We start from the raw sequence: 26,453 nt of genomic DNA, 5'->3' as shown, positions 1-26,453 counted from the left end.
ATTTTCTATCAAACCCTGCTGCACTCAAGGCCAGTATTTCTCTAGAGAATATATGATGAGCTTTTCTTTGAGGTACGATTTGAAAGTAATATCAACAGCAAGGGCAAATCAGCAGAATCCGATATGTTAAAAAAATTGTGTGACAATACTGAATAAGCTCCAAATACATCTTTGGGTGTCACATTTCTATTTATAAACTTGAGAAAAAACTTGTATGGTATTGTTCACCACACTGTGTATGTTATTGGCAAGATTTTTTCATGTAAAAATGATCATTACTACTTTGCATTTGCACAGAGTTCAACCCTATGTACCTCAAGTTCACTTTATTGTTCATATCAAATGTATATTAAATGTCTTCACCTCTTAAACAGTAGGAACTATCCCAGAATGAATGAAACCAAGGCTGAAGTTTTCCTGTATACAATGCAAAGATCTGTTGTGGGTTTTCCCATTGACCATTTTTGAAAACTTCAAGTCGAATTCAATTATTTACTTAAACATGAGATCATAAGAAGTGTATTTTTATTAAAAAGTTATCAAAATACCTCTTTGTTTAAACCATATTAGGCAAGTAACATTTGGCTTCTTTTATAGATCTTATCAGAAAAAAATAAGCAATGTTGCAGAAATTTGTTCCAACAAAGAGGAGTAAAGAAGTAAATGAAAAGTAAAAACAGATTCAGCCATTTCAGTAACTCAAAACAGTTTTTATATCCACACTAACCTACAGAAAGTACAAGACAAAAGAGAATTTCCTGTTAAGCTTGTGTCCTATCTTCCCAAATCAGTAAACATACCAGAAAGCCAGAAGCAGCTAAAAGGCTTATTGTATTTTCCCCTTGTAATATGTCTGCCTCTACAGGGTACAATTTGGCTCACAAGGCAGACTAGGAATTTTGGCTAACCCCACTCCGTTATACAGAATGCAATTGGAAGTTATTTCTTATTCCACATCTATTAAATCTAAGGCCACAGGAAGCTTAAGTGAAGAGGAACCGTTGCTGTACCAATTCAGGCCCCTGGAAAAGATGAACTCATTCTAATGCTTAGAAACTGACTAGCACCCATCACCCACAAACTGTATTTAAAACAAATAGCTGTATTACAGAGTTGAACAAAGAGTGAAGTACTATTGCTGCTGACCATCAATTTTATACCTAAAAAAGTTAATGAAACCCTTACCTAGGCCATTTAAAACTAACCCTATTGGATGACCATAATGAATCATCATACCTTGACCAATTCAGTTTTACTTAAAATCCATTTCATTATAAGCCTGGTAAAAATAAAACAGCCACTATAGTAAAGGAAGCCCAGATAACAAATGCAATCAAGAATTTTGAAGACAACACTTTTCTGTTCTCTGGTAACAAGGTTCAGCAAGGAAGACAGACAAAAGCTGCATGAGGCCCAGCCCCTACATTTTACATTACCATGCTTGCTGTATCCTCTATGCAATTCTCAGAAGACAGATTCACACAGAAAAATACAGATTAATTTATTATGCAAGAACTAAAAATAACACCAGACCAAAACACAGCGAATTCCTTCAAGCACCACTGGGATTCTTACTACTTTCCTCAGAAGTCTCCCTTCCTTTACAAAGTACTTAGGATAGACAAAAGACTGAAAAACAAGAAGACTCACTGAGAAGCTGCAATTTCCAATTAAAAAAAAAAAAAAAAAAAAAAAAAAAAAAAGAGGTATCTTAAAAGGGAAGCATTACTATTTTTAAAGCACTTCATTCTAGAGCACTGAGCAAGTCTGAGTGAGAATATTTATCATATTCAGCGTTGCAGTGACTGTATATGAATTCACCTTTCCCTAGAATACCAATGTTTGAATATTTCAGAGGCTAAAAGGTTGGCTCACTTCAAAATATGCAGGAGTGACCGTTTCCAAAGAACCTTATATAAGCATCCGCATGGGAGCAGATTAGGTAGCTTGTTGTCCAGCTGTTCCTCATGCTGGAGTACATGTACAATTGCTTTTGAATGCACAAAACATCTGCCTGTCTATTTTATAGTAAAAAAACAAACCCCACCCCCTCAGATTGTCACAAAAATCTCAGCCGTAGCAATTCCAAGCTGAAATACTTCCTTTGATTGTGTTGGTATTTCACATACCTTGATCAGTTGGCCTAATAGTACCAAAGTGTATGCTGGGACTTACAAATTACCTTTAAAGAAAAGATAACTGCAACACACACGTGTCTGCCCTTTAGAAATGGATGCTGTTGACAGAAAAACATGTAACAACTGAGAATTTTATTTTTATTTATAGCTCGCTAAAGTGTTTTGAAATTTTCTTATTAAGCATTCAGTTAGCTCAGCTCCATTTTTTCCCACTGACTTTACATGATTTAATTTGTTAATTTAAATTGCACACTTAAAGGAAGGAGTTACACCCATCTTTTTAACCTGCAATCTCAAGGAGCTTTTTTTTAAACCAACTGTGATATAACATAGTAGACATTTTAGTATACAAATTAAAACAACAGGAAAATGTTGTACTAATGTTAGAGAGCACAACTGTTCAGAAAAATACCAAGTAGGTTATACTAGCTAATAGTCTGCTTAAATTTTACACAATGAGAAAATTTAGGGGTTGTCAAGACTTAACTTTCTATTTTATTTTGCATTATGAATATAGCTACATTAAGAAGGAAGCAAAAGATTAACATAAGGATGTTACAGCTATTACGCTCTTTATTCAACAAGAGCTATTTATGGTTTCAAGCACGTGCTCCTGAGGCAAACCCAGCATGGTATGCTTACAACGAAGGTAACCTTGTACCCATCATATACTAAATGCATATATAATATTCCCTGGAAATTAAATCTCCTTCACAACTGATTAGCTAACAAAAACTAGGATTTGTTGATATGTATTATTTATTGTTTCTATAAATAACAGAAATAGATCTCGTATTTAAAAACAGTCACATACTTCCCAAAGACTAGCCTGTCTCATCTGCCTTGAGGTAAACTTCCAGACGGCCCAAGGCAGCAGAGGCACAAAAGTGAGACACACCAAGCCTCTGGCATGCTGTCCCTGAGGGAAGGGCACAGACACCTTATGGAACTGACTGCATCTTCCCACATTGTCACATCCCAAAGAACTGTATTTCATTTACAGCAAGAAAATTATTTTCATTCTTTAGCATATTACTTCTTCATGTTTTTCTTATGACTTCACATACATTAAAAATACCATTCCTGAAAGTTCTAATATAAAGACTGCTTTTCTTTACTGGCTTTTTAAGTTCCATAGATATAACATTTCACTTGTGGGCACTTTGGTCTCAAGCTCACAAGATGACACAGGCTATCTTTGCAGGTAGGTATTAAATACATAATCTGAAGAAGCCTTTCAAGCCATCATCCCAAATACCCTGATAGCAGGTATCTTGCATATACTAGCTGAGATTTTGAGTAAGAGAACCAAAAACAATTCTCAAGCACAGGCTACCTGATTTCTTATGTGTCTACATTATTCAATCAGCTTTGTAACATCTCTGATTGTTAGGCTTTACACTTTCTATCAATATCATGAAAAGCTCAATAGAAAAAAGATTTATGTGAGTTGCAACAGTGCTGCAGGCACGCCTATGGCAAAGTCCATTTCTGTGGTATAAACTGTCATTATGAATATACTCATTGGTAGGAATAAACACTTAACATCAAAGCTCCAAGCTATATAAGGAAGCTATCAGAGCACAAACACATATTTTGTTTCAATGGTTTTGTGTAAAAATGTTATTTTAAACAAGGCTTTTAATATTTATTGAAATAAGATACGATGCATGTTCTTGCTATTCAGTGGTTCCTGTGCCACATGATATTTTTATTAAACCTGATTCTTGCAGTATTCATAAAAAAAATGTCTTCCTGTGCAACAATTTGCAACTGTGACAAAAGGGAAGATACTTTTTTCTAGAAAAATTATGTATCTTTTTTTCCTACAGAAATAAACTGAGACTTGAAATCCTAAATTATCACCTTTAAGGCAGCTACGGTACATGCTACTTAAAGTTACCACTTACAGAAAGCAAACCAGCAGATTTATGGATTATTTTGATTTGGTTTTAATTATGAGGTTAATGTGCTTGATCTTTCCTCCTACACTTTCCATTAGTTTTGGACATCTTCCTGCTGACTCATTACAGCCTGCTCTTTATCAGTACTTTTTTTTGGTACTGACAGCTTCAGACTTCAAAAACTAGAATAAAAGCAGAGTTCTATTGAAGATAGCATCTTATTTCTACTACAGTCAACAGCAACGCTTCTAATGAAGATGGCGAGATCGACTTGATCACTGTTAAAATTTAAACCAAGATCTACAACTACTTACAAAAAATGAACGTCAAAAAAAAGCCCAAACCAAGGAAACCATCTCTAGAAGACAACTGGTCTATAGTATTGTCAAATATTCCTGAACAGGTATTCTGAATAATAATGAGCACCTTGTCTTGCACAGATTTTTAACTTCGTCACATATGCTTCATGTGATGTAAGGTACCACAGCAAAAGTGTGCATCAGGAGGAAATTTGGAAAAAAGATGCTTTGGGTTAACACACTAACAGACCCAGGAAACACTGCTCAAACTCATTAAATGTGCAGTGAGCTCGGCAATATTCTCCACTACAATGAGCTTCAGTTTTAGAAAACACTGATCTGTTTTTAGGGTAACTGCATATTCTTTTCACACGGTTATCACCTAGCTAAATATCTGAGTTTCTCTAATGTTTTCTAGTCCAAATAAATTGTTTGGTTTCCATTCAATTGTTTAAAAACACATTTTCAGAAGAACTATGGACAGTGAGCTAAGAATGTATGCTTTAATAATGAAACACTAAGGTTTTAAGTAAGCAGTAAGAGTCAGGTAAAGTCAGCTCTCTGCTGATTATATAACTAAGCATATCACCTTTTAGATTTTCAAGAGCATTGCTCAGGCAATGACACCTTGCGACCTAACTACTGTCTCTCAGAGGTAGTTAATAATAGCAGAGTAAGAGTAATATGGTGTAATTTCTTCATGTACAGCAGATTTTGAAATTCTGTGAAATGCTTGGTAAGAATTACAGGCAAAGTATAAATATGTTCCTAAACTTGTAAGTCTTCCCATATTTTCATCTTTCCTTCAAGTTTCAGGTGTCATCAAGAACTATCAAGTATCTAATTTGTTTTCTGTAATTTATGCCATTTGCATTCCTTTCCTTCCCGCTCTTTTGATATTTTATTCTGCCCAGACAGTTAAAGCAGACAGATCTGTTTCTGATCACTTTTATAGACTGCTACTGGGACTACGTATGTTTTGTAACATGAATTGAGAACTACAAAAAAAATCATAGTAATTTCACTAGCAGCTGGTTTTATTGAAATGTGTTATGTACAAATATGCCATTAATATCATGCTTGACAAAACTTAGATTTTGTAGCTAATTACCAGTGCCTCATAAAGGCACAAAAGGATAAATACTGAATGCTAACAGGCTAGTCATGATTCACCACTCAGAAACAAATACACAATATAACTAACTCGAGGATTAAGTAGTTAATGAAATGTGGATTCAGCTTCTCAGACAAAGAAATCCAGTGTGAAATTGAAGAGGCAACACCTTTTTCAATCCAGACAAAAAGCAGTGCGATTACATTTGAAATTCAGAATATTTAATTAAATATTAATATCTACTGCTTTGTCTTGCTCTTACAGCAGCAGTAAAATGATAAACCAACAAAGCCAAAAAATCTTGCCCAACTAAAACTGTAATTGATGATTGAGGGAAAAAACCTTAAGACTCCTCTCCATATATTCAAACCTAAGTTACAGCACTGGGCCTATCTACTGCTCCTTCCCTGTGTCTGGAGACAAAGAAAGATCACTCAAGTTGCTAGAGCAGGTTCTCTCCAAAACCCACAGCACTGACGTATCCAAAAGGCTGGACAACATCCAAGAACTGGATAAACGGATGACAAGTTTCTTACCTTTCACAAAATGCAAACCCATGGGTTTTTTTAGGAAAAGAGTCATGAGTTTTTCCCAGATATACAATTGATACACCACTGGTATGAGCAAATGCCAGCTAGGAAACAGACAAGACCCTGAAGCAACAGGGCATTTGGAAGATAATAAAAACTTTCTTTTACCTAAGCATGTACACAACCCTTACAAGATTAAGAAAAAAAAAAATACAGTGGAGAGAAAAAAAAAGTAACAGAGAGAACTCAAATGAAGACAAATTACCAGAACAGAAAACTATGCATAAACAATTCAGACCTTGATCTGTATGCATAGTTTTATTACAATTACATTTACTATGAACACATGGGACAAAAATGGTTACATGGCTGTAGTTTTAACATGAACCATAAGCAGTTCAAAGTTGCTTCATTTAAATAGAACAGCCACACAACTCTGATAGAAACCTGGCTGGACACCAGACCCAAACATAGACACTAAGGGGGATGCAAAGAGCACTTCTAATTTGGAGTAACAGCTAGCTTTTCAATTCATTTATGTGTGGGAAAATCATTGTTTTTCCAATTTTTCTTTATCTCTATTACTGTTACCCCTACAAATCAAGGCTGCCTTGCCACATATACGCTCCATGGCACAACCTGAGTACTGTGGACACAGCTCTAACTTAGGCTGCTTGCCTTTTGCTCCATGACCAAGTTTGACAGTCAAAAATCATCGGTCCTTGTTAATGCAAAGATGCAGCTGCCATTGCTTCCTTATGAACTATTGGTACACAAGACAGAAAAGAACTACTTATCAGCAAAAAGGACAGGAAAAACAAGTTGTTTTAAGGAGAATTGCATGTAGCAAAGAGCAACAGGCAAGTTTGTAGAGTAATAATGTGCCTAAATATGCACAGTTAAAGACAGAAGAACTCATTACAGCAAAACTCTGCAACACATCAGCATTCACACCCTCTAGTTTTCACTATTATGCTAAAAACAACCACAACCTGCATGAACATTGGCAGAAGAGTCCATGGAGGATGAGGACACCACCTTAAGCCTCCTGATGAGGTTTACTTGGTTTCTGGGTAGTTTGTAGATAACAGGAATTAAGGACACACAGTAAAGCCTCACACCAGGGGTTAAACCTGAGCAGAACATCTCCAGTGTATGATGGAAGATCAAGCGAGAGGTGAAGATGAATAAAGGATTCACTTTGATCCATATGCTCAAATGTGGAAGCAAGAGAAACAAAGAACTATGCACATTTTCAAACAGGACATATATAAACAGAATCACTCATGTGCTCCTACAGAAATCACTTTGTAGGTTGCTCCAAAGTAACATGCTCTTGAAACTGGGGATTTTGTGTAAAATATGATAAAGAATACCTAAATCTGTTCTATGATGTTACTATATAACATTCAAATTGCACTCCTTCCTTGTATTTTCAAAGTAGATTCAGTTTTAAAGAAAAATCCAAGTCCCAAGAAATTACTTACTATTTACTGTTCTTCAGGGCACCTTAAAATTTCTAAGAGGAGACTGTTTCTAAGGAATGCAAAACACATCCCTTAGGGCAAAATTCTTTCAGATAATGAAACTGTTGCATGACAGATGCTGGATAGAGGACACAAATCATTCCAGCTGATAAAAAGAAGGATTTTAAAGAAAGTTCTTTTTCATTAATTACTTTATGTACTTTCACCGCTTTTAATAGGTATTTGAGAAAAAACTATGTTAAAATAATATACATTCAGCATCTAGTTTTGTCAGCAGTATCCATGGAATATAGCCCATGTGACTCAACGCTCACCCCATAGGTTAAGAGCAAGCTCTCAGCACAGCAGTGGTTAGCAAAGTTTTTAACAGGGTTGGTATCAGTCAGCTACAAAGTAATAGTAATGGCCCTGTTAAGTTCCTTCCCTGCAAATAGTTACTCAGTGTATAAATTGTCTCTTCAACTGGTATTAAGCCCTATGAAATAACAAAATAAACAAAGCATAGCTACAAAGACCACATTCTACCACACACCTTCCAGGAACCTCTAGTCACAGACAGGACTAAGCCACCTAAAAATCACAAATCAAGCAATTTATAATGTTAAAAGAGTTCAGAAGTATTTTGAGCTACAAGTGGAATTAGGCACCAAAAACCCTTTCAGTATTGTAGAACTGAAATCCTAGAATACTTTGTTTTCAAGATGATACATTTCTACACAACAGTTGCAGTCAGAGTTTCAGTTGTACCTGGAAGTACCAGGTATTGCTAGAAATACCTTCTTTAGCTTCAGGTTGCCATGATGAAGTTCCCACTTCCCTTCCCAGCTAGTCTGCACTCACATCTGGTTTCAGTTACATGCTTTTAAGGTTGGTCCAGGCACCTGTAATGCTGTCAGACTGGCACCTCCAGAGTATTAAGTATTCAGCCTTGAAATTCTAAATTGTAAAGCAGTCAAGGCAGCATCAACTGGGCAGCATTACAGGTCCCTGAAGTCACCCCACCAAGATACTATATACAGATAGTTGAGGATCAGCCAGAGATCTGTTACCTATTGTTACATAAATGCCTCCTCTTTCCCCTCTTTTCACTTACTCTGTTCTATTCACATCATATACTGCACTTTGTTCTTTGCAATATGGATCCAATCTTTTCAGTTAATGATGTATTTAGTGAAATTCTGATTGTTCTTCATTATAGCATAAAATAATGAAAGATGCTGCCACTCAATTGGGACTACATTCCACTCTGAACTTAAAATTCAATTAATCTTTTTATTCAAAGTCGTAAGTCCTCCCTAACCTTACAGCACTTCCTCTGTGAGCTAAAAGGATTTTCTGACCTTGTAAGAAGGAACATTAATTAAGAAGTTAAAGTTAATTGAGGTTTTTTAGAAATTCAGGTCCACCTCACTCTTCATCTGCAATTAACTTCATAATGAAGAAGAACAAATTCTACAAGGCTCTGCATATTTAAAATTCTTAAATAATTTTCGAATAGGTAACATGAAGAAATTACATTATAAATTACTATTGAGGTTTATTATATAAGTACGCAAAGCAGCACGGCCTGTCTCTTGGCACTGGGCCCTACCTTGCCTTCACTCTCATTTTTTCTAAGGGTGCTTCATGTCAGTATACAGAGGCAGCAATCACCCAGGTAACTCACTACAACTATAAGCCTGGTGCAAAAAAAAGGCAGCTGCAGCTACACATTTTGGTTACTCACACCAGAGATTATGCAAACTGAATGAAAACACAGTTTAGCTAGCCATGATGCTCTGCCTGGCTTTTCTGTTCTACTCTCATGTTGAATGTATTCTTTCACGGCTAAACAATATATATCACATCTCCAAATCAGAGAAACACTGGCCAGCTTGGTTCTTCAGTGATGTTTGAAATGTTTAATCTGTTGAATCTTTTTAAAGAAATAGCAAAATCTTGAAAATTAATTATATTAATCATAAGGTACTGATAGGTACTCAAAAAATCAAAAGAAATCATAGGGTATTTTATTTTGCCCCAAGGCACTGAAAGCTTTGAAGAATTCAGTAGTTAATACAATCAGTGAGGATGCAATTATAAAGCATATTAAACTTAAAAGTACATGAACTTTTACTCATTTATTCAGGCATACAAAAGTATTAACTCTGATCCATACAGGTAGGGACATGCAAAAACCAATATGTTTCTGTAAGAAGATTTTTACCTACATTGGTATACCACTGCTAATACATCCCCAAATTATAACAAGACTCCTGCATGATATTAAGGGCAGAATTATTGTTTGAATGCTTTAATCTGACAGGAGTATAACACAAAACATCTTCATGGTGGAAATAATTTGTTTGACTATTTCCAACTAGGGTCAAGTTCACCTTATACAGACATCAATTAAAACATGTCTAAAACTGCTTGACTAGGAAAAAAAAAAGGCTTTTGAACTCTGGGGTTTAAGCTGGGACATGTGGCAATCAGTAGAGGCAGTTCAGGTGGAAGGCAGCTGTATGCCATACCTTAAGAGATGCCAGACACTGCTCCAGCCCACCAGGCAGGCTCTCCTGCCCATGGAAAACCTCCACAGCCATTTATAAGAGGTAACTACATTTTGGAAGCCAGCCAGGATCCAGATGGCAGAGATGACAAAGCGTATTAGCAACAGTTTCATATTGAATCACATTTACCTGTGTCAAGCTATACAAGCTGTTAGACCAATTAGCTACTGTAACGGTATCTAAAAATGTACTAGGTTTCTTTCAGAAGACAGAGAAGGTCTGCCACAAAACTGGCCTTACAACACAATGGAAGAGGGTAATGTAATGAGGAAGAGTTATATTGTTACAACCACTATTACTCACTCTGTGACTAGAAACTTCAGTGTAACTCACTGAATTCTGCTAGTAGCTTTCATAGCAGTAATTAGTCCCATTTGCTTCTGAACAGTTACCCTGAGTAAGATAGTAAAGGTATGTAGAAAAACCAGTAGGAGGCCAAAGCTTCTACCTGTACTGCTGCCAGTCTTAAAAGATTTTCCAATCCTCCTAATGGCTCCACAGCATCAAGGTGGGCAATGCTTTTATAAGTGGCACTTAAGTACTCAAACTAGGCTAACTAGGAACAGCGTGGTCTGCATACACCTGCATAAGCCAGGAGCACAGACCAGCAAGAGCAGGTTTGTAGAGTACAATGGTTGGTACTGAGGACCTGACTTCCATACAGTATTATACACTTCAAACAACTACTTTTATCCCCCCCACCATTTCTTAAATTACAACAGAAAAAAGAAGGTACAACAGAAGCAGGATATGATAAAACATATTAAAACTGAGGGTTTTTGAAGTGTTTCTGTTCTTCCTAATACTCCTACCGCTTCAAAAGCAGTACTTAATCACTGAAAAATTTCAAGATTTCTCTGGAGTTAAGAATAGCAGTTAGCTGCAAACACCCCTATCCAGAACATTTCATCCTTAAATCAGTACAGATGTGAGCTAAGACATCTTATAGATGGCTTATAGATGAATACCATGTTAAATGGACTTCAAATGCCTCATCATGTCTGATACTGTAAAGCCTAGAACTTTGTTTTGCAAGCACAACACAATATATCAGTGTTCCTCCTTTAATTCAAAAACCTTCCCATTTCGGTAAGACCTTGCAAGAATGGTACTTGAAAAGAGGGCAAGAGATTTAAGAAATTAGCACCAGAACAAGTTTCTCCACATTTTCATGATTTATACATTTTTCTATACAAAATAGTGGACAAGATTTGTTGTATGTATGTTTATAATCAATGTTTTCAGACTTCCAAATGATTCATACTCAAGTTTCACTCTCATTCTCACTGTTAAAATGGTAGTGTTCCTACTAAGTTCATGTTGGCTCATCTTATATCCCTCAACACACTGCCTGCTACAGGAAAAGAGTAAAAAGTAGACCAGAGGTGGGGTGACATGAGCACACATCTATGCTTTCCTCTAGCTTAGCATCCATATTTCTGCAATCTCCATTTTCTGGGAACCTAGAATTTTTCTTCTTGCAAACAGAAGTTTTACACAGCCAACAAAAAAGTAGTCACACAAATATTGAACCTTTTTCCTAAATTCAGTACCTACAATGCTCAAATAGCAAGTGACAGCTAACAAATATTAATAGGTATATTAAATAGCTGTTCAGCAATTAGAAAAGATACTTCTACCTAGGTCTTCAAATTGTGCTTCCATGTTGTTGAAACTTTATCTTCCATTTAAGCTGTCAACCAGATTTATTGAAATCAAATATTTTCATTACATTTGGTAATCCCAAAATTCCTGTCTTATTCAGTATCAGCCACCAAAAGAAAATTGGTGTTTAAAATCATCCCTTTTCTCATGGCATCAATTCCCCTGCAAAGTAGATGGAAAACATTCTACTAGCATAGCTGGTGAAAGAAATATCTAGAAGGCAAAAAACAGACAGCAACTTCTACATACGCAAGAAGATTGACATCTAGTGTGAAAACACTGAACTACAAAGCCTATATTGCATATCAACAAGGATTAATTTAAAATAAGTAAAAAATACATATATATTTAAATGACAAGAAAACCAAACCCTCCAAATAAAAGCACCTTTAATTTTTTTCAAATAGCTACAAAGGGCCAAAAATTGTTACAATGACTGAAGAAGTGCAGCTTCTAAAAGAAGAAACAAGATGTTAGCCATGAATCCTAAAAGGCAACAACAGAATCAGGGAAGAAACTCAGACCAAGGAAAGTAACACATGCTAGCTGGTTAAGCAGAAGTGTTTTCTAGCCTTGAATAAGGTGAAGTAGAAAAGTTAGACAAAGGCAGAATGACTGCATGATTTATTTTAGTGTTTATGACTGAAAAAGATCTTGAACACCTTAATTTCTGTGATGTAGGCCCAAAGACTGATAAGGAGCGTTGTAAGTAGTTTCTAGGCAACTATGTTCTTTAGCACAATGCATATAGCTGTGAAAGACAGTTGATATGTTGTGGAATAAACAAAAGGCTTTTCATAGTTAAGGACTAAAGATTGAACCCTAGTATCAACATAATTATCCTAGTTTAGTTTTTTAAATACCTTTAGTCAAAGGTGCTTTCATTCCTGCAATGTAATCTCAAAAGTGTTTGTGACCTTTTTATTCTTAACAGTATCACATCTAAGGCCACAGTAGCACTGGGTGAGATTTTGGACCTAAGCATGTTTTCCTGGCACTTTCAGTTATTTCAGGCCTATTTGCACCTTCTTGCCTGTAGTAATTTTGTAAAAGTTCTATCTAAAAAATAGTATCTTAAAGAGCTGACAAAAGCGCATTCATACTACAACTCCCAACTCCTTTATGATTCATCTACTGTAACAATATTAAGCTATATCTTCTGGCCCCTGCCAAAATCTCCTCAAGCCTATTCATCTCATACTCGTAAACAGTGTCAGAAACTTTCCAGATAGTGTCAGCCTATTGCTATTATCTGTGCTATGGCCCTTGTCTGCAGCCCCGCTTTAGTGTCAGTGTTGCAAACAGCTTTTAACAGAACACACACTTTTAACCGAAAACAGTTTACAAGCTTCCTGCTAAATAAGAGTGGAATTACACAGCAGCAGCTGGAGCCATTTGGGATGTCATCTGCATGTATGTTCTCACTCCAGGTATTTAGAGGCAATGCTCATAGCCTGTCCACCCCCATCCTTATGCTCAGTGTACGAACACACTAGATGGATCACAAACATTGATGTCTCATTTCCCCCTCAATCACAGAATTCTGGAATTAAAAAGCCTTAGAAAAGGCCTCGAGAGAAAGGCACAGGAGCATGGAAATAATTACACACAGGGACAAGACAACCTAAAGGTACTGACTGATAAGAAAATTTGGTTTACGTATTTGATTAACTGTCTACATTCACACAAGGAAGCCTTCAGGCCACACACACTACTTTATTATTCTGCATTTTCCTAACATTACCAAACAGGTATTAAGGAGCAGTCAACAGCAGAGAAGTGGTACATACAAGCATCTAAAATAAAAGTTACCTCCTATTAGTTTCTATATTTCCCATTATTATGCCTCAACTCCTAAATTCTTTCTTTCTGTTAACTGTGTCAAATCCAAAAAGCACTGATGATTACATTGTGTTCTGATAACCACTCAGGGCAATTTGCCAAATTGCCAAAAATAATTCTTTTTTACGAGTAAATACGATTCCTTCACTTGACTGACTCAATATGTTAATCATTAAACAACTGAAAGTTTCTAATATTGTAGATATGACCAAAGGCTTGCTTTTACTCAGGAAAGCTTAAGACTCAAGGGAACCTCTGCACAATGAGTCAAAAGTGAATGACTACTTCAGGATAAGCTCTGGAAATGGTAAGTACATCTGGAAAAACGAAACAAATAGCTGCTCACTGCCATTTTTTGCAAGGGCACAGAACAGAGAACTGTAAGCCTACACAAAGTAAAACTTTCCTGACAGTAACTATACTGTACATGTCAAGTCAGCCGGAAAATAGTTTCTTGGCATCATTTAAACCCTACAGAGTTCTAAAAGGAAAGCTAAGAAGAACTTGCTCAATATCAAAGACCTTGCCAATCTCCAGTTTTGCACGTCCAGCTAAGGATTTTCAGAAACTGCAGACAAGCAGACCCTGAGGAAAAAATCCTCATCTTGTCAATTTTGGTTTTGCACTAGCAACCCAACAATACAAAACTAACTGGAGAAATGCCCAATAAAGATCCATGACTGCACCCAAGGTAACTGAAAGCAGATGAAAATTACATATTTTGAACAAACAGCTTAATTTTTTTCTTTGAGTATAACAGATCTACAGAGTAAGTTTCTTTATACTTACTCAACTCCATTATATTTTACATATTAGACATGTAATTTATAGTTCATCATGTTACTTTAAAAGTTCATTCCTACCAAATGCGTCTCACCTCTTCACACACTAATCCCAGCACCTTAAGACCTCTTCTAGCAGCCCTACTCTCTACACATGTATTTTTTCACTAGACACAGGCAGTGTGAAGACCACCATAATTTTAATCTGATAAATCAAGATATATCTGTATGCAACTACAGGAAGAGAAACACAATGCAAACCACAAATTAAACATACCTCCCTACATCCTAAGATACAAACACTCCACAGTTCAGAAACAGACTGCAGGAGATGAAGAAAGGAATACTGAATGGATGGAAGAAGTGCATCCAGAAGTGACACCTGAGATTCCCACTGTGGAGAATCTCTAGTTATGAAGCAGTTGATATTTCATACCATACCTTCTTGGGTCATGAACTATGCACACCACACTTAACTTTGTTGTGAGGCTGAGAAATTTAGGGCCCCTTCTCTAGACTCAATTATAGCTCTAGCTAAACATTACCCAGAAAAACCATTCAGAACTCAGTTGAACCAGTTATCAAACACAGATTCAGGATCTGCTTTTTATTTGTCATTAGTATTACACTGGGTCTGGTTAAAAAAATAATTAAAACATATCATGGCATTACTCGATCATAATTATTTTTACCATCCTTTTTATTAGGAGAACTAGATATCAGAACAACAAAATGTGCAATGAACCGGAACAGATATGGCATAGAACAAGAAATATCTGGAAACTATTCAAAATACTTAGTATCTCCTTTTCACTAAAGATTAGTAATAATACCACATGTTCAGGTTTATTAATCAAGTGCCAGAAAATCATGAGACCAGCTGAAGTCTTATGAGATCTTTAAAATAAAATTCAGAGGTTTTGCTTGCTTCTGGGTTTTGGCATTATCTTAACAGTGCCAACATTTTCTCTGCCATACACAAGGCTGGAAGCCTTTCTTTAAAACAGAATTTCAATTCCTACATAACAGTTTTCCACCAAGCATTGGGGCTTCAACAAAAAACATCAAGTACCGTCACAAAAATCTTTACCCAGCAATGCAGTCAATCAAGATGCAATCAGTCATTAGTGAATTTAGTATTATCAGTGTACCTGAAGACAAGCTTCACAAAACAGGCTGTTGTTGTTCTCTATAATTAACTGAAAACTAACCTCCCATTCTAGACATTTTATTCACCAAATGAAACACACCAGAAGTTACTTGCTAGTGCAATAGCCCTCAGCATAATTTCTCAAGTCATAGCCCTTTCTCCTAAAGGAATTTAATTTTTCCACCTTTATTGAAAAAAAACCTTTCCACCAAGATCCATATGTTTTGAAAAAACCCTTTATGAGGCTAGCTGGTTTGATTCATATATCACTAGATTGCTTGAATTTCATCAAGGCAGAACTTCTTTGTCATCCAATCACTTTGTCCCACTATAGTGTCATAAACATAGCCAAAACTTCAACTTAAATTGACACAAGAGGAACTTATTTGCTGTCAAGCTGTAGTAGAGCCAGGACATGTGGGAGAGCAAAAGTACTCATTGATTTCAATGTCTGGTGGCCTCAAGACAACTGCTTTTCTTTCTATTGGAGAGTGACACAATCAAGGACAAAAAATATATGTATATATATAACTAAGTACTTCTAAACGATTTCTCCTGCTCATCTTACTCTTTCCTCTGAGCTGGTTACAGAACCAGTACTAACATTTTCTTTTATGTCAGCATTGAGAGTACTTCATCTTATGCCTTCCTCTTAAGTGAACTTCATCTCATTGCCCCCACCAACTCCAAAGCTGAGAAAAAGATCTTTTGCTTACTGTACCAACAATCCTGTAACCTTAGCAGAGGACAAGCTCACAAGGTCCTGTTTGAAATATTATCTACAACAGTAATAATAAATAAGTTAAGGTAAATGTGGTCAATTTTTCTTATATACTAATCAAACATAAATGTTTGTTTTAAACCAAGAGGCTTACGGCACACTGCCATTTACCTCAATTTCATTTTTTTTAAATACATGCACTTTGGAAAAGTTGTTAAGTTCACTGTGAAGATCAGGATGTCTGTACAATAACAACACAGGGTATACATTATGCTTGCCTACAGCAGAGTGGGGGGGTGAGGCGTGTGAAATGTGTAGCACAGCTCTTCCATTTTGTTCTTCTGTATTTAGATATGCCCTTGAGATTAATTACAGAAGTCACTGGCATGTTAACACTGCTGATCCACTTGAAGAGCAGGGAGGCAGCTTAAGAGCAGGGTTTGAGGGTTACTGGCCACAGTGTTCTAAACAAGTGGCAGCAACACCAATTTGAAATGGACTGTGTGTTCCACCTTCCAGCAAGCCTGTGTCACCTCTGTTCATGTTCATTTCACCACTGCTAACTTTCCTTGCGGATTTGCTTAGTCTTGTGACCAGCTGAACATGATGATTCTGGATTGTATTTTAGGAGGTGTAGATCAGAGAACTTATTTCTACATAAAGACAGCTGTTTAAAATTAACACTTGCTACATACCAGATATACTTTATTGACATCAATACATTATTGAAACTACTATAAATTATCTGTCCTTTCTCACTTTGTCCTTAGAGGTTTTTTCTAACCACAGCAACAATAAGCAACTGCCTACCAGGGAAACCACCAATGCAAACAAACACTTCACTACCCTAGAACACTGACTCACAGTAACCAAAAGGACTACCTAGTTACTGCCTTCAGTGCTCTGGCATTTCTGTCCCTTTTCTTCACCAAAAATACTGGGCTAGACAGCACGTATCACCTGGCAAAGAATAAGAAAATATGCTATTTCTGTCAAGTCTCCTGTATCTCAAAGCACATGCTGTGATTTTGAACAGGCGATGAAGCAGAGTAAGGCAAACATTTCCCATAACAAGTGCCATGATGCTATCAGGGAGATATGTACAGACAGACTCTTGCATCTATAGGGTCCCACCGAAGATACCTGGGCTCCATATTCATACATAAGCTATCAATTTCAAGATTAATGCCAATATTTTAATAGCCACATTAGCTGCAAAAACAATTAGAGCAGTTAATTTTCAAACTACATAGTAACTCAGACCTCTTCACCCCTTTCTACAGGAAGTCATGTTTCCAGTGACACGATCCCCTTGGGAAAAGACAGGTTTCCATGTAAGACTCCAGCTAAAGCCGCTAATTCATTTTTTCATCTCCATTTGGAAGGCTGGTTAAAGCCCAGTCAGGAAGAGAAGAGCCAATAGCACAGCGTGGCTTCCTTAGGGGCACTGTTGTCAGGGTAAAGGCATCAGGCAGGTGCCTAGTGGGAAGGATTCTGCAGTGATCCCTGCACAGGTCATGGCACTGTCCCACAAGCTCCAGCATCCCCTTCCACATCAATCCTATACAGCAATGTGATATTTTAACTCACTGGGCAAGGCAAACACTGGCACCTACCCATCAACATGCTGCTTCATACCCAGGTCCTGTATGTGCTCCGTGCTTTGCAACTTCCATTTGTCTCTGGCAGGCATACCTTACATGCCTGACAACTAGAAAACTCAAGATGATTTTTAAGTCTATTAGATTGCTCCCAACACAATCAAGCAAAGCATTCAGCACTTCTCAGAATATGTGGAGGTCGATATTTAGACTGTCAGCCTTCTACATGTTTTGGGTTGAGAATAAGGGGAACATCTCTTAATATTAGCTAAAATAGTAAACCTGACACTAAGTTGAATAAATTTTTGCTAGCCTAAATTCACTGAATAATTAGGACTAAACTCAGGCAAAAGAACAGCTTTCAGAAGATTAAAATAATATACAGTTTCAACAAAAGACTACAGGTCTATCTTTTTAAGTGTTTATCTATGGGTCTGCAAGTCCTGAGAAATCTGCTGTATGCACTCAAATAGCGTGGCAGAGAAATCCTGCCTGCTGTTCTGGTGCTACACCAAAACCCTTTAAAGGATAATGAAGACAGCATCACATTTCATAAGAGATTTCCTGAATGCCTGCTGAGCTGACCTTGTTTACAAGTACTCACTGAAACGATTAATTGCTCGTACTTTCCACTCCACACTGCTATGGCTCAGAGTCTTCTGCCTATACTATCCATATGGACATGAGCCAGAAAGAAACTTTCTATGTAATTATCCAATTATTATTAATGCTAGCATTTAACAAAAAATGCCAGCTGGCATATACAACAATCACTTCACTTCTATTGTGAAAGAACTAAAAAAGGCATTTGTTTTCTTATTAATAGCTATAAAATACAGACAAAGTTAAACAGTTTTGTTTTGTTTTAGACTACAGGATCAGAAGGGTGAAGAGAACACAGTGGTGAAGGACTGGGAGTCAGGAAACAACTTTAATTCAGAGACTGCAATAAAATTACCGTGTCACTGAGCCAATCAGTTCATGTCTGTGCTACAGGTTTCCATTTGTAAATTAATATTTCTCATTCTCCGCCTTTATTTCTTAATTTTACTATCTGTTCTTTGGTAGTAGGAATCTCTTGTAACATATTAATAAAGCAGAACGGGGTCCTAACTGATTACAGCCTATTTATTTTTTTTCTTTGTACTGTTTAACGCAAAGGTGATTTTGATATCACAAAGATACAATTTCTTCTGAACCCAGCAAAAACTGACTGCTCCAGCTGGTCCAGAGAAACCAGCAGATACAATAATGCAACAATATAGCTTGAAATAGTCCAAATGCAGTCACTAGAACCTAGATAAAAACCTACTATACCCTGAAATTTAGAGCAAGGTGTTACTCTTCAGTGCTTTATTGACATTAGCCAACCAGTGCGCAGAGCCCCCACAACTTAAAGGGAGAAACTTTGTTCTAATGATTAGTGTAGGATGGGGTATCAGTCCCACACCTCCCTCTCAAATCCATCACAGATTTGCCGTATGAGATTGTACTGATGCTGCTCTGTGCCCCAGTTTTACAGCATGGTAATAATCCATATGTAGCTACTAAGAGTTGTTTTCAATTTTAACTCACATCTGTGCTAGGAATTTAAAAAGACAAGTGTTTACCAAAATTTGCCTCAGTCCTCACTCCAAATATACATAGTACCTTCATGGCTATCCATTTCAGCTCCATTACGATAGCAAGAAGTAAACAGGAACTCTTAACTGGTTTTTGAAGTTGCACTATACTGCTACTGATGTATTTATGACATCACTTACTGCAGTAACAAGAGCAGCAAGCACCTGCTAGGCTGGGTAGGTCCTGACAATGGAACTTTACAAAACCGTTGATGTGTTGTGTGAATTGATCTTGATCTTCAGAAGATCCCAGTGACACCCCTGGCACACTTAGCATACAAAGCACTTCAAGCTAAAATGAAGCAGAGGTGTATCTCATGTCATTCATGCTAATATTTAGCACTTTCCCCTAATTGAGAGGATATAGCAGTTAGAGGAAAGCTGAAAACACAAATAACACAACTGTGCTAGCAGGGTTCATCAGTAGGACAGCCAGCATTCAATCAGCTTTGCTCTCCCTAGCAGGTCTCATGGAACACATTGTGGGGATTACTGTTGACTGTTCATGAGGGCAGCAGGATAACATAACATAGCAATTCATGATCTAACAAAGATCTGGAAAAGCAGCCAAATGGACAGCACTCATTTTGCAAGGCATCATGGGAACGCTGTTCACCTGAACTTTTGCAAAGCTGACCACATTCTAGCTATGACTTTTTTAAACTTAACTAGACATCATTTGTGATGTCTGTGACAAACAGCAGGAAACAGCAAATGTGTTCTCCTGTGGCTGGAGCTGAGTAATACTGCTCAAGCACAGCTTCCCAGCCAAGCAGGCATAGCACACGCAACAGTAAATTGCAGCAGCACAAGTAAAAATTCTGCCTATATACTCCCAGCCATGGATAGGTTACAGGTGCGATCCACTGGCAAACAAGCAACTGACATAAGAGCTTGAACAGACTGATCTCCAAAAGACACTGAAGTTGCACTCCAACAAAGTGTTTTTCATCAGAATATGCTGCCGGTTTGTCTATCCAGCTGCTAAGGAGCATGACCCTTCAAAATTCACAGCCCCCAAGACAGCTGTGCTATATGGACTTGATCAAGATCAATCCTTCCCAATACTCCTGGCTCTGCGCTAGCCTCTGCAGAGCTCTCTCACGGCTGATCTCCTCGCAGCCCCCAGACTGGCAGGGAAGACCTGTTGCCAGGCTCCAGCTCCTGACCCACACAGTCTGCAAAAGCACGGCAGGACAGGGGAGATCTCAAACCACAGTAGCCAGCTACTCTTCTGCACCCCTCCCAGAATACAGAGCCAAACAGTCTCATTTTCCTAAACACTAAGCCATCTAAATTTAAAGATTATTTTAAACCTATATAGACTGACAGTGGTGCATAGCTGTGCTGTCTGAAAAGTGTCCCAGCACTATCCTTGAAATCTAATTTCAAGGAACGGTTTATATTATGTAATAAGCAGGGCCAGAGGCTCAGGATTAACATTTGTGCAGCGTAACAGCATTTCAGGTGAGTTCCTTTACAGTAGGCCAAACCTGCTCAGATCCAAAAATATGATGACTAAAATCTCATTAAATGATTGCTGGGAGATTCATGAGCTGGAATAGTTTGGGATTTTTGCTCCAGATGGTTTGTGTTCTAGTATGTATTAAAATTCTAGGGTTTATGGAGTTAAAAAGGGGAAGGAAAACTACTTGTCCAGGACCCTCTCCCACCAAAATGGTCATTGGTAGTTCAAGGAATCTTTTTCCAAACATAATATCAGCCACCCACTTCAAAGCCTGCTTTTCTTTCATTAAGTTTTGAACACTTTCCAGACTGATTTTCTCTGTTCCTTTAACAGCAGGGAAACAAGCAGGAAGAGCCCACAGCATCATTACACTGGAGCACAAGTCTGAACACCAGTGGAAAGCATTTAAGGTACACAAGCAGCACATTCATTATAGATTAAAACAGCCAGCTGTTTTACCCCAACTATGGAAAAAACATCACAAAGAATACCAGCTTCGGAAAGAAATCTTCTAATCCAGTAACATAGACTGACTATAGTAAATCAACTCGAGAGTAGAAGGATTTCACATGAAACCCAGTGTCTTCTCCAAGTTTATATAAGTGATTCTCTGTAAAGAGACGTCAGTATTCCCTTCAGAGGGGCCACATTAAAAGAAAGGCAAAGACACAAAAAGTAATTTTAACTCTGCAGGATAGCTGGTAACATCCAGCATAGTTCAAGGGAAAAATCTCAGGGCACTATATTAAGCAAATAAACACTGTATTTCTCTGGAGTGTAAAACAAGGGAGTTTGGAAAAAAAACCAAGGTAAAATTGAGTTATATACTATATAGTGACATTACCCAGAAATACTTTTTTTTCTACTGCTGCAAAGCATTAACAGCAGCAGAGAGAAGAGCAATGTATCAGAAGCAATTTTTGATTTTTTTTTTCTCCTGTTGGCAAAAAATGTGTCTTAAGTACGTAAGCATGAAACACATTCATCTTCTATAAAAATATTGTAAATAAACTGAACAGTTTGCCCATGAATCAAATCAGTACTAGAGTAATTTGTGGAATAAAACAAAAAGCTATCTCTCAGCAACACAAAAAGGCTTTGAGCTCTTTCCCCATAAGCCAAGCTCTTACTAGCTTCCTTTTCCTTTTGGGCTATCTGTGCAGTTACAAAGATTTCACTTAAGAGTTCTAGATTGACCTAGCTAATTAAGTGCATAAATGCTAGAGAGATGTTGCTTTTCCAAGTCAGTGTGTTTACCACCAGAATGTTGGTAAGATCAACAGCAGCAAGATCCATATGATATGTGCATAATTACATTAGTGAATTCAGAACTAGATCAAATCCACCCACTCAACACAGAATTCATGGTTAGCTGTCTGCCCCCTCCTTTGTATGCTGTCCATTTGGAATACAAAATCTTTGCATTCTTAGAGAAGAGCTCTCACATCTGGTACTAGGCACATAATGTAATACATCTGAAAGATATTCCCTACTGATTTGTCACCAGAAGCAAGGGCTACTACTAGCTTAATCCTCAATCTGTTTGCTGCTGCTTCCCCAAAACAAGTGTTATGAACTAGGCATTCTTGTAGACATCTCCTCATCTTTATATTATGCAACCTGAATTTTAGTTAAATGTTGCTTTCTCCTGTGGACTATAAACACAAATCTCTAGACCCAGAGTAACATCCTTCATCCCTCTTAAGATAGAGAAGTGGTCACAACAGCCTTGTTCCCTACTTACTGGACCATTAACCTCCAAATATAATCAGCACACACAAAAGGAAAACAAACCTCTCCAACCATCAAGTGGGAAGATCAGAGAGCACAACAGACATCATAGTGCCCTGTAGCACAGCTCATTTCTAGTCTAAACTGACTTTTGAATGGTTGGCTTTACAAATTCACTAATGATCTTTTAACATTGCTCTGCACATTTAACTTCCATTTTTAGACCAGTTAGCTGAATTCTTTTCTTTCTCAGTAAGCTTCTATATGTTAGAACATCAAGTGGACACCCTTATCAAATTATAACTTTGTACAAACACTGTTAGCTACTCTTTCAGCATACAGAAGAATTATTAATTCTTACGCCTGTGTACCTTTAAGAAGGCAAAGATCCACTATGACATCCAGCTACAGCATAGGTATCCTTTGCTATTTCTTGGTTCACGCTAATGTTAGCACCTACCTAGGAAGAAACATCAGAATTTACATGAATCCAAACCAAAATTTTTCATACCACAATTTATACCATACTTTTGGCATGCCTTTCTGCCATGGAAAAAAGTCACACCGATCCCACACAATCTTTGTGCCTAAACTGCTGAAACACATTAGCCTTAAGCAATGCAATTTAAATTATTTTTTTTTCAAATGCCCCAATTAATTTCAGTAGAAAAAACACTTCAGAATTCGAGGTCAATTTGTGTTTTGAATTAAAAAAGCAAACCAATAAGTTACTTTCCTGGAGTTGCTCTTTAAGAACCGCATTAATTGTTTCAGAACTTGATTGAAACATCACGTGGCCAAGACGCCTGTATATAAACTCACTACAGTTTATATACAATCGCACATGTAACCCATGTGCATGAATAAATTCAGTCTCACCAGCATCTAAGTCTTTTCTACATAGGAAATTATAGCAAGTTTCTCTATTTTTTCCCATTATGTTTATGCAGTTTCATATAGGCAAACATAATGAAACTCTACCATGAGCTGAGATGACTGGAAGCTACAGAGTATCATCTGTGAAGCACCAAGCTCAAGCAAGAAAACCCTGCTGAGAAGCGAAGTAGAGCAGCTCAGGTTCACTGCTGTGAAAACAGAGTCCCACAGCTTTTGGCTGCTTCAACAGGCACAGATAAAGAGTGTGCCTTAGGAAAACAGACATTGTCTCAGTAATCTCAACAGAATAAGCCATATTCTATTGTACAAACATTTAGAACCTTACATCACTCAAGTTCTAATTTTGCTTCATGCTGCAAAAACCCAGGCAGCCTTGTCAAATACAGCATACAGAGTAAGTTTCAAAAAAACCCCTAAGTCCATGCTTTTATTGATAATTACTAGCTGTTGCCAGAGATCTGTTTTTAAGTGGGTACATACAGTTACTCCCCTTGATAAGCTGGAGTGCAAAATCCTCATTTAAAAATACTAGTTTACTCATTAGTGTTTCTGTGAATGTTGTGTTGGAGTAGAGACATGTTGAATGCTTTCTTCAGCACAAAAAGCCAGAATAATGGCATTGAAATGTACCACATCCTACTGTATCAATAGTAAGAGAATACTTCCACCTTGAAAATATCAAAACATTACACATGGTCCCAATAATATCAACTATAACAAAAGCATAAATGCTTAGAAGGCTCAAATGGCTAAAAAGCATCCAGCAGAAATAACTCATCATACTGGAATTTGTATTTCAAGTGTCTCCCAAAAAGCTCAACCAATCCTGCACAGAGTTGTTGCAGAAGACTTACTGTGGTTTAATTACAAAGATTAGAGTCAAAATAAGTTTGACTTTTCAGTGTGGATGAAAAAGGTATATCACTTCCTCTTATGCAAGAAAATGCCTAAATTGAGTGCTCAGAGAACAGTTCCACTTGCCTGTTTATAGTACAATCCAATGTAACCTCGCATTCCTACTTGCTTTCAACTGTGCAACAGAGATTTGAGAATTGAATGTTATCACAGATAGTCATCAGCTAAGCAAATGAAAGTCTGGAATTCTGTAGCAAATTAGGACTTCATGTACTAACATTGCTAAAAGTCTTTGAAGCATTAACACAACATCCCAGGGGAACCATTATTTCCAAAGCAGCAAGCCATCAGAGAGACATAGTACAAAAAAAAGAAGTTAAGCACCTTGTCCAAGATCACATACTGGGTTTTCCAAGACACTGTACAGACTAACACTTCTTATTCCAAAAATTCAGTTCTGTTTAAATGCAGGAATAAGTAGATGGTCTATAAACATAAGAGGAAAGCAGTTTTGTCTTCTGTGTATCTAACATTAAAACAAATATTAATAATCCCACTAGTAACAAGAACAAGAGACTAGATATGTACTAGAGGCCAACAGCAACTTCCCCCTGACTCCTTTACAGATACCTACAAATATGCAAAGCATTGAATACCTTAAAATTTTAAGGAACAAAAGGAGTCCTATGGCTCTCAGTTAAAGCAAGTGACATTTCTGGCAGCTTCAGAGGGAGATGGAAGGAAGAAACATTTCTCATTGAATCACTTCAGGCACCAATACCATAAGCTGTTGAGAGGTAGCCCCCTCCCTCCAACAAATGAAAATACCTCAGCAGACTTGTGTTTAGGGTATGAGACTAAACTATAACATGTATTTTGGAATAATTTTGTGGGAATTTGGGGAAATTTGGAATAATACTGTGGGAATTAAACCCTGCCCTAACATAGCAACCCTAAGTGTCAATGACAACATGTGATCTTCAACAGGAACTTTTGTTTTATTCCCAAAACTAACTGCTTATCCTGCACTCCTTCAAAAATCCAATACTCAAAAGCTAAAGAAAACATGAGTATTAAGCTCTAATAAGACATTACTTAGTAAATCTTAATTAACTATTTGAAGTATAAGCCTACACTTAGTGTGAACTGTTAATTTAGAACAAACTATAATTGTTATCGAAATATTACGATGAACACTTCAGTGATTAGAAGTGGAAGCAGATACTTTATAAAGAATTCCAATCCCACTGAGCAACTATAAATTCACAGCAACTGTAAAAATTACTGGATTTTAAAAAGTCTACAAGGTCATACAAGACAGCTATCTTTATACCCAACAGAAAAAAATGGGGGTGTGGAAAGCATTCTTTTTGCACTATTCCATATTCAGAAAGACATAACCACGGTTAAAAGCTTTAGTGGTTTATGGCATTTCAAAGTAAAGAACAGTGACAATCCAGCACAGTCTAAAGGACAGGACCTGAGCCAGGAGTCCACTTCTATTTCTGGCTCTGCCACTGGTGGGCTGTGTGACCTTCAGTGGAAAGCTACACCTCTCTCCCTTCAACTGCTCCTGGTCCACAGGGAGAGAACTGCCTTTTGCTCTTCCCCCAAGCCACTAACAAGAGCAGGCTTCACTTAGGGGCAGTCAGCACTGCTGTACAGTATAAAATAGCAAGGGTAGAACAAAGGTAAGCCACAGGCCTCTAGTTTTGTGTTGGAAGCATGCAGCTCTCTCCTTCAGCTAAGAGTCATTGATGTCTCACTGGTTTTATTCTCTGAAGACAGTAACAAGAAACTACAGTCTTCTGACTTACCTACCCATTCCTTTCCTTTTCAGCTGAGTACAGTTGCTACAGTAAGCTGTAATTAGTTCTTCATTTATCAGTTTTGGTAAGTGAAATCATCTAGTTTTGAACTGCTAAACCCCCAAAGAACAAGGTCCATTCCTTCCCAGGTCACCAGCAGTAACATTTCGTAAATTCAATTTACATGACCAAGCTCAGAGCCTGCATAACTTAATAGTTCAGTTTAGCCTGTCAATTTTAAACAATAAACAAATAATCACAGATAAGATATTAATTTGGTATAAAAA

General features: G+C 37.2%; 1 protein-coding gene across 4 annotated transcripts in view; it reads right to left on the bottom strand.

Annotated features, from left to right (window-relative positions):
- Positions 1–26,453, bottom strand: part of ACYP2 (acylphosphatase 2) — a 42,840-nt gene that overhangs the window by 6,977 nt on the left and 9,410 nt on the right. The window lies entirely within an intron of this gene.

The sequence above is a fragment of the Falco punctatus genome (genome assembly GCF_963210335.1).
Source record: "Falco punctatus genome assembly, chromosome: 12".
Classification (NCBI taxonomy): domain Eukaryota; kingdom Metazoa; phylum Chordata; class Aves; order Falconiformes; family Falconidae; genus Falco; species Falco punctatus.
The sequence above is the reverse complement of the archived record's forward strand: the minus strand, read 5'-3'. Positions and strand labels throughout refer to the sequence as shown.